This window comes from Sesamum indicum, linkage group LG14, assembly GCF_000512975.1.
Source record: "Sesamum indicum cultivar Zhongzhi No. 13 linkage group LG14, S_indicum_v1.0, whole genome shotgun sequence".
NCBI lineage: Eukaryota > Viridiplantae > Streptophyta > Magnoliopsida > Lamiales > Pedaliaceae > Sesamum > Sesamum indicum.
In genome coordinates, this window is record NC_026158.1 from 3,092,472 (window position 1) to 3,103,002 (window position 10,531).

At 34.5% G+C, this 10,531-nt stretch overlaps 1 non-coding gene across 1 annotated transcript; it reads left to right on the forward strand.

Annotated features, from left to right (window-relative positions):
* Positions 5,388–5,460, forward strand: TRNAR-ACG. Its single transcript has one exon. It is a non-coding gene; the product is annotated as a tRNA-Arg (tRNA).

A 10,531-nucleotide genomic window follows, 5' to 3' on the forward strand; every position in this document is an offset into this window, starting at 1 on the left:
TTCAAACACCTTAATTTTTTTTACATTTCTTTCAAAAAAATTCCGCAAGGTAATAGTAATATCCACTTCATTGATTATGAGTTACATAATTATTTTTCACTTGAGGAGGGGTATTTGTAATTTTTTTTTCAAACAACGAGAGGGCATTTGAATCATGTCAAACTTCAAAAAAGGTAGTTGTAATTTACTATTGAGAAATTATTGCCCAGGACCAAAATTGGTAGGCACAAGCCCACAACACCCTAAGCCCACACCTTGGATGGCTGTCCAATTTCTTGATGCCTTGGCCCATTCTTATTGGCTCAGCCCACTCTCACCTACCCAGCCCATTACTCAATTAGATTTTCCCTAGATATTTCTCTCTCACACCCTTTGTAGAACAAAAGAAACTTAACCCTAATTGTTGTCTCTCATCTCCTCGTCTCCCTCACCCTTTTCCATTGAGCAAACAATCGCCGCCCTCCTTTCTCCTCCTGAAACGTCGTTTCTCCTGCGCTGATTGTTCCTCTCTCTCTCTCTCTCTCTCTCTCTCTCAGAAATCAATGGCTTCCCTTAATAAATACTTCGGTAGTTTTTCTAATGACAATAACCGAATTAGAAAAACTAATCTTTTGTCTTTCTTTGATAAATTAGTTTTTTGTGAACTAAGTTCCTAAGTGGAATCTTTCTGTGTGTTCCTTTGTGAACGAAGTTTCTTAGTGGGGTGTTTTTTATTTATGTGACTTGAGTAACTGAGCCTTGGTGGCTGTTTTGGGTTCAAACAATCGGTGTTGTGGTTGCAGACTTTGATGGCTGTGGACTATACCCATCGAATCTGGCTGCTTGAGCCAAAATCATTTATTTTGTTTTTATTTATATTTTATTATTGTTCTAGATCTGTATATGTTGTTTAAATATCTATAATTATAGTTCCTGTCAATATTCTTATAGTTTTTGGACTATAATATTAAAGTGGTTTCTTCACAATCCATCATGCTTTGTAGTAGTTGAGTTAAGGTTTATGATTTGGGCTCATCACTGGTGGATAAATTTTCAATAGTGGTATCAGAGCCATTTTTTGTAGTAGTTGAGTTGGGGTTTATGATTTGGGCTCATCACTGGTGGATAAATTCCCAATAGTGGTATTAGAGCTTTCGGGTTCTGTCTCCAACATCGGTAAGATCATCCTCATCTATATATTTTTTTTCCTGCAAAATAACCTCTTCATATTTTCAGTTTGTGCGATTTTAGCTTACTACTTATTTTCTGGGGGAAAAAAGACTGCGGATTTTCTAAAATGTATTTTTCTAAAAATTATTTCTACGATATATATTGAGTTCGCTCTATGCAAAAAATAGCTGTGTTGGATTATTATTCTGAAAATCTGTATTATGTTTGGATTAATATTTTGAATATTTTTGTTTTGGTGTTTTGGAGATAGAGTGAGAAAAATAGAGATAAGTAAGTATGTGTTTTGAGATAGATGATATGTTTGGGTTTGTGTTTTGATATAATATAAAATAGTGTAAAATAAGTGGTGTAGGTTTGATGTTAGAATTTGGGACACATGAGTTACTGTTCATTGTCAAATCATATCTTTGAATATATATATTTAGTAATATATGTGTATATGTATATAGTTTTTTATTTGTTAGTGAAATATAATATATATATATATATATATTTATGTTAAGTAATTTCTTTTTATTAAGGAATTCTTTTTACATTTTAAATAATAATTATAATACATATAATACAAAAATGAAAGAAGAGGAAAGAGAAGAAAAAAGAGAAAAGAAGAAAAAGAAAGAGAGAAGAAAGAAGAAAGAGAAAGAAGAAAGAAAAGAAAGAGAAGAAAGCTGCAGACAGAAAAGACAGAAGAGAGAGAGGAAAAAAAAAAGACAAAAACAAGAAAAATATAGAAGAATAAAAAATAATAAAAAAAGTAATTAAAAAAATTAAGTTACAATTGCACACCTAGTGCAGGTGTGCAAATCATAAAACCAAACATAGGCCTGATTTTTTGATTTTATGATAATTGCTGTGTGAGACCCGCTGTGTGCATAATTTGATATCGCTTAGTGCATTTTGTTTCTACTTAGTGCTTAAAAGCTAATATTAATTGCTTTGTGCGAAACATTACTTAGTGCAAAAAATAACTTAGTGATTGATATTTTTTCTTAAATATCTAATATTTTTTAGTTCTGTATTATCCACTGAGTTATTCAGTACTTAGTGCATAAAACGCACTGCTTAGTGAATCTCATTTAATCTGCTTTGTTGTGTTTTCACAAGTACTTAGAATATTTTTGCTTAGTGTGTTATTTTCTGCTTAGTGCTGCTTAGTCTATTATTGCTTTGTGATTATTCCTAAAACAAGACCAAACCTTTGCTAATCCTTCACCTGGTCGAGTCCCTGAGGCTGTCTGGTATCTGGTTAAAATTTAGCTAAGGTTCACCCTTAAAATCTGTTGTTATTATTGCCTTTTGTCGATATTATTCTGTTGATTTTTATTTTGATGATATTATTCTGTATTAGTGCACATTCTGTCTCAATGTTATTCTTCTGCCTCATATTTTACTACATTTGTTGCTGTTATTTCTGTATTGAGATGGCTTGTTATAATTTTCAATCATTTGATGGAAAATCTGATTTTTCTATTTTGCAACAAAAGATGAAAGGTATTTTAATTCAACAAAAGATCTTCAAAGCTATTGGTGGCAAATACCCCGAAAATTTTTCTGCAAAAAAGAAGATAGAAAACAATGAATTTGCATACTCTTCAATAAATTTAAGTCTTTCTGATATAGTTCTAAGAAAGTTTGGAAAGTAGAAAACTGTAAAAGATTTATGGAATAAGTTAGAAGAATTGTAACTGAAACTTCTTTACCTAGTAAATTATTTTTGCTTGAAAATTTTTTCAAATACAAACTAGATTTGTCTAAAAATAATGAGAAAATTTGGATGATTTTAGAAAACTAATTCAGGACATTAAACTAACTGGAGATAAGAACATAGATGATTATTCTCCTATTGTTTTATTGAATACTAGTCCTAAAACTTATGGTGATGTAAAAGGCTAAAAGCTGCTATAAAATATGGGGATAATATAAATTTAGATATTGTAATTAGTGGCTTAAAAAGTAAAAAAATGGACCTTAAACTAATATTGTTAATCAGGTCCAAAATGAAGTGAATTATGTTAGTAGAAGAACCAAGTATAGATATTCTGAAAATAAATATCGGAATAGAAATCATAATAGGTCAAAGTCTAGAAATAGGAATGAAAAATCTTGGGATAAAAGATTTTATAATTGTGGAGAAAGGGGCATTTTATTATAAATTGTAAAAAGCCCAAGAGAGATGACAAGAATAAAGAAAATAATGAAATTACTGAAGAATTCTCTAGAGAAGTATCTATGGTTTATTAATACTGCTTAGTGTTCTTTCTCTAACCTATATCTGTACAAGTTTCTTTTCGTTTTGCAGGTATAATCAAGGAGTTCTGAAAATGATGAATGCTAGATCCGGCCTTGGACTAGGTTCCCTCTTTTGGGTCCTAGTCCAAGGTAGAGAATGTTGAAACATTATGGCCTAGGACAAAAATTGGTAGGCCCTAGCCTACAACACCCTAAGCCCACACCTTGGATGGCTGCCTAATTTCTTCATGCCTTCAACCATTCTTATTGGCTCAGCCCACTTTCACCTACCCAGCCCATTACCTAACCCACTTTTCCCTTGATATTTCTCTCTCTGACCCTCTACAAAATAAAAGAAATGTAACCCTAATAGTTGTCTCTCATCTCCTCGTCTCCCTCACCCTTCTCTCTTGAGCAAACCAACACCCCCTCCTCTCTCCTCCCAAAACGTCGTTTCTCCTCCACCAATTGTTCCTCTCTCTCTCTCTCTCTATATATATAAAATCAATGGCTTCCCTTTATAAATACTCTAGTGATTTTTCTGATGACAATAACCGAATTAGAAAAACTAATATTCTGTCTCTTTCTTTAATAAAATAGTTTTTCGTGAATTAAATTCCTAAGTGGAAATCTTTCTATATAGTCCTTTGTGGACGAAGTTTCTTAGTGGGTGTTTTCTGTCTATGTGACCGTCCTTGGTGGCTGTTTGAGTAATTGAGCGTTTGTGGTTGTTTTTGGTTCAAGAAACCGTTGTTGTGGTTGCCGACCTTGGTGGCTGTGAGCTATCTCTACCGGATCTGGCTCCCTGAGCCAAAATCATTTATTCTGTTTCTATTTATATTTTACTGTTGTTCTAGATCTGTATATTTTGTTTGGATATCTGTAATTATAGTTTCCATTAACATTTTTGTAATTTTTGGACTGTAATTCTTTGTAATAATTTAGCTAGGGTTTATATTTGGACTCATCATTGGTGGATAACTTCCCAACATTTACCCTTTATATATACCCCAAAGTTCTCCGCCCATGATGGTGACTATGTACTACAATCCTACACTAGATGAAGATCTTTGTCGCTCCCTAGTGGTTGCCCTTTGCAGAGACCGACTTCTGATGCTCCATTGAAAACAGATAATAGTTCGTGCAATACGTTCAATGGAAACGAGGGGCCTGGACAACCTACAAGTCCTGGTACTCGAATTTTCTATAGTTAGATGTCCTTTCAAAATCAAACTAACTATTTTTCGACAAAATAGATCAGATCTTGAAGAGCACCTGAATTGAAATATTAGCACAGGCAACATTGTACATGAAAAAGAAGACCCCCAAAAAAGCTGCTGAGCAACATTGCAGTGAGTTGATGACAAAGGAGTAAAAGGTTGTTTCTAGTCAGTTGACGATTAGGGCTCATATTTGGTGTAATTATACATCTATCTATTGTGATGAGAAAAATTGCATTTAGTATTTATGAGGTTTGCTTTTATCTAACAAATAAATATCTCTGTTAAACAAAATTCACCAAATTTGTTGATATTAATAAGAAAACTGGTTAAGAATCCATATTTTACCTCGATTTACTTATTGATTTATCTTAAATGTTATAAGGATAATTTAGTCAAAAAAAATTATTTGACCTACAATAAGTCAATCGAAGGTAATATCAATTTTTCTTCAACTTTTTTATTAATATCAATAAATTTTGGCTAATGTTGGACCTATTTGTTAGACGGAAGCAAATTTTATGGGTATTAGATGTAATTTTTCACACTATTGAGAATTTATATGTAATGACACAAAATCTCAGAACATAAAAATATAATTATTCCTAATATTTGCTGACTTATTTTAAATTTACAATTTTCTTTTACCCTACTGCTTCATCAAGTCCAAATCCCTCTTCATTATACCTCTAATCATGCCATAAACGCCAGTAATCAAACGGCCGCCCCCACCTTGAATAATATTAAGCCGACATTGTGTTATAAGTTGACTCCATGGCCCAATGGATAAGGCGCTGGTCTACGGAACCAGAGATTCTGGGTTCGATCCCCAGTGGAGTCGTTTTCTGTTTCCATTTTTGTCAATTTTTACTTACCATTTTCAGAAAATTTGTAAGATCAATGCATGTTTGCCTCCATCTTTTCTCGTGTTATAATTTTATATTTTTATTCAATTAAATTGTAACCTATTTATGTAAAATAGACAAACAGCCCCTTATGAAAAATAAAATAGTATTATAGCCCCTCTATGTTATTGAGTGTTCATTTGTCCTTCCTTCTCTTGATCACCTTTTGAGTTCAATTGCACTATTTTGCCTTTATTTCATCGAAGCTTGTCATAACAACTCCATCATTCAAATGATATAATTCCAAGATCTATGCGATAAAATCCTTTCAAAATACTCAAAATCGACATGCATAAAAGCGTTAAATGTGTCTTATCAGTAATATCGGCCGATGAGACCTAATTTCGTTGGCAAAGTTGAAGCTTCATAATTCTAAGGTCATGGATTCGAACCCTACTAACGTATAAGATGTTTCTACTGTAATATTAGGTGTAGTTCTACTTTAGTAGTAAATATTGATTAGATATAATCATTTGAAGTTGATAAAATAGTATATAATTGTTATAATATTAATTTTTATTAAATATTGATACTTAATAATAATGATTGTTATAATAGTTTGTTGTCTTCACTAAAAAAAAAATAACAAAACATGTAACGCTAAAATATGATAAAAGATGCCGTTTTAAGAAGTGAAATCGGCCGAAATTATTTGTTGATTGGATCACCATAATAGTTCGTTGATGAAAACCTATTCTAATTCAACTAACAAAGTTAAGCCCTCATAATTTTAGAGGTTATGAATTGGAACCAATCAATGTATGGAATATTGTTCGACTGTATTATAAATATTATCTTTCTACTGCAATAGTAAGTGTCATTTAAATATATTTTATCTAATATTGTTGATCGGAATATAATTGTTATAGTTGTCTTTATTAAATATAGGTATTTGACATATATGATTGTAATCGATTTATTTCAAATAATACTAGTTCATCGCTTTATTAACTTCGATTTTAAATTTTTTTTAATGGCAAGCAATAATTTAGAAAAAGTAAAAAGTACATTTGATTCAATTTCTATTGAAAATGTCAATATCGTAAAAAAAATTAAATTTTCACGTGTCAAGCATGTATCTTTTCCAATAAAATTGACATTTTATTGCAAAAAATGGATCAAATATACTACTTTTACATCCTCAATTGCAAATTGAAATAGGAGAAGATCAAAATTACCACCATAGCATAGTTACAAGACGAAAAAGGCTTAAAGGCAATTTTCTTCCCCTAACTTTAGGTCATTCTCGTTTTAGTCTCCTAAGTTACTAGGGTTCTATTTTGGTCCTGTAAAACTTGATAAATCTCAATTTTGGTACAAATTTGGTTTGAAAGTTGAGTCACTCGCCGGAAAAAGTCACATGCCAGGCATGTGACTTTTTAAATTGGGGCTTGCATTGTGATTAGTTGAAAAAGATGATATGGTGAAGATATAGCCTGAAGTTAGGGGACTAAAACGAGAATGACTTGAAGTTACGGGACTAAAACGAGAATGACCTGAAGTTGGGGGACGAAAATTGCCTTTAAGCCTTTTATTTTCAGCCAATCACAATGTAAGCCCCAATTTAAAAACTCACATGCCTGGCATGTGACTTTTTTCAGCGAGTAACTCAACTTTTCGATCAAATTTGTACCAAAATTAAGATTTTTTCAGTTTTACGGGATCAAAATAGAACTCTAGTAACTTAGGAGACTAAAGCGAGAATGGCCTGAAGTTAGGGGACGAAAATTGCTTTTAATCCAGACGAAAAATGTATTTTTTGGATTTTGCGCCTCTCCTTTGTTGATCATATAAAAAAATATTTAAGAATTGAGCTTAGAACTTTTTTTTTTGACCTTTCTCGTCCATACAAACTCAAACCTTAACAATGTATGGAAACTCGTATTAATTCAGCTCAGCTTCAATTTGGAGCAGCTTGTTGAGAAAGGAATCAAGAAGTAAAATCAAAATGGAAAACTGATCTTGCAGCTGGTTTTACAGAAGAGAAGTTCTGTATATGTATATTCAAGGAAGGAAAAATGCCTCTTATATACAAGAAGACCCAACTAACAATAACAACCACTTAGTTGTCAATATACTTAACGGATAGATGAAAGTGCTACTGTAAAACACGACTTAGCTAACTGAAGGAAAAGAAAAAAATAAGAAAGTGCTGCTGTAAAACACGACTTAGCTAACTGAAGGAAAAGAAAGAAAAAAAATAAAACAGAGTCTGAAGTATTCTGCCTTTTATTCCTCTGCTTGTGGCTGCTGTTCTTGTGGGGAGTATGGATGGGTTTCATCACCCCCCCCGCAAGATAGACTTGGGTTGAGGGTGACCAAGGATAGCTTGGACCGCAAATGGAGGAACGAGTTGCAAGACAATAATTTTGTAAAGGCGTCTGCAATTTGTTGTCTAGACACCACATAAGTTGGTTGGATCAACCCTTCCTTGAACTTGTTACGCACCACATGGCAGTCTATTTCCAGGTGCTTCGTCCTCTCATGGAAGACTGGATTTGCAGTTATGTGAAGTGCGGCTTTATTGTCGCAGTAGAATGGAATGGGAGTCTTGACATTAACACCGAAGTTCTTCAGAAGGTACACCAGCCATGTGACTTCACAGGTGGTAGCAGCCATACTTCGGTACTCGGCTTCTGCGGACGATCTGGCCACCGTGGTCTGTTTCTTGGTTTTCCAGGATATGGGAGTCTCTCCCACAAAAATACAGAACCCTGATAAGGACCTTCTTGTCTCTTGGCATGCGGCCCAATCTGCATCACAAAAAACTTTGAGTGAAAAATCAGTAGTTGAGGGAAAATACAAACCTGTTGAGATGGTGCCTTTCAAATATCTGACAACATGAATTGCTGCCTCCCAATGCTTCTCACAAGGATGTTGAAGGTGTTGGCTTAGTTGTTGTACAGCGTAGCACAGGTCTGGCCTGGTGAAACTCAAGTACAGCAATCTGCCAACCAGTCTTCTATACCTGGAAGGGTCAGTGAGAGCAGCCCCTGTGTCAACTGTGAGCTTCAGTCCAGGAGGCAATGGAGTGGCAACATGCCTGCCATTGTTGAGCCCAACATCCTTGAGAATATCTTGAGTATACTTGCGTTGGGTTACCACTAAACCTTCAGTGGATCGTGCTAACTCAAGTCCTAGGAAATATTTAGCATTTCCCAAGTGCTTAACTGTAAAAAGGTCATCTAAGTAATCTTTAACAGTGATTATGGAGCTTTCAGAGGCAGCAGTGATTAGTATATCATCAACATAAATCAGTAATGCAATGAGGCTAGTGTCAGTTCCTTTTATAAACAAGCAATGATCATGACTACATTGTTCAAAACCAAATTCTCTTATCTTGTTAGTGAATTCTTCATTCCACTTTCTAGATGCTTGTTTTAAGCCATATAGGGACTTTTCCAATTTACAGACCTTGCCGTGTGGAATTTTATAGCCTTGAGGAGGCTCCATATATATATCCTCATCAAGAGTGCCATGCAAGAAGGCATTATTAACATCAAGGTGATGGATAGGCCATTTCTTTCCCACAGCCACAGCTAAGAAGAGCCTTACAGTGACTGCTTTTGCAACAGGTGCAAAACAGTCATTGTAATCCTCCCCTTCAACTTGGCTGTACCCTTTAGCAACTAACCGTGCTTTATACCTTTCGACAGTGCCATTAGGATTAAGTTTTACCTTATACAGCCATTTGCATCCAATGGCTCTTTTGTCAGAAGGCAAATCTGTAATCTTCCAAGTTCTGTTTCTTTCAAGTGCATTGATTTCTTCCTGCATAGCCTTTCTCCAGTTAGCCTGCTCCTGAGCTTGTTTGAAGTCCTTTGGCTCCTGTATACTTGACAGATTCTCCACAAAACAAGAGTGTACATGTGACATATGCAAATTATTAGAATTTTCAGAGTTGTAGCACTCATAGTCATTCATCCAGCTAGGTTTGCTGGTAGGTCTGTTGGATCTCCTAGGTATGTGAGTATCAGCCTCAGGTTCTATAACATCATTAGCTAAAGGTTTATTGCTGGTTTCACTCTCATCTATTTGATCAATGACAGGCAAAGGACAAACTATGTCACTATCATCATCTTTGGAGGTTTTAAAGGGAAAAATGTTTTCATAGAACATTATGTCTCTACTAATATGGATATTCCCTGTGCTAAGTTCCATTACTTTATATCCTTTTATGCCATGGACATATCCTAAGAAAACACACTTCAAAGCTCTAGGTTCAAACTTTCTTTTAGAGGGTGAGGTATTAGTGATAAAGCAAAGGCATCCAAAAACTTTTATATGATCATAAGAAGGTTTGTGGTTGTAAAGTAACTCATAGGGTGTTTTCCAGTTCAAGACTTGAGTAGGCAACCTATTAACTAGAAATGTAGCCATTAGTAAAGCCTCAGTCCAAAATTTTAAAGGCATGCTAGCTTGAAACATAAGGGCTCTGATGCCCCACTGTCAATGATCCATAATTCAGAGGTGACAAGAGTGTTACCTGCATAACCTTGGAAATCAGAAAAGTTCGAACTCATCTGGCTGTTATTTTGGTCTTGCATGATCTTGAGCATTTCTCTCCTGATCATTTTTGAAAAATTAGTGTCAGGTTCATTATTCATGGTTGTCTGCAAACTGTTAGCTTGTTGATTCATTCTTGGGTTATTCATCCTTGTATTCACAGGTCTGCTGCCAATTTTCCTCTGATCAGTCATGTTCTTGTACCAATCAGGGTACCCCACAAGTTCGAAACATCCCTCCTTTAAATGTCCCTTCTTTTTGCAGTGATCACATTGGAGTTGCCTTTTATCAACTGCAGGTCCTTTCTTGAAATTTGTCCTCATGTTGCTTTGTGGTTTTGTCTCAGAAATTTGGACCGCCATAACTCCTTCTTTTTCTACTTCAGCAAATTCAGAATTAACTTGTCTTTGTCTTTCAACTCGGTGCACCATGGAGTATGCTTTTGCAGCGGAAGGCAAAGGATCCATGATTAATATCTGGTTCTTGGTATGATCATAGACG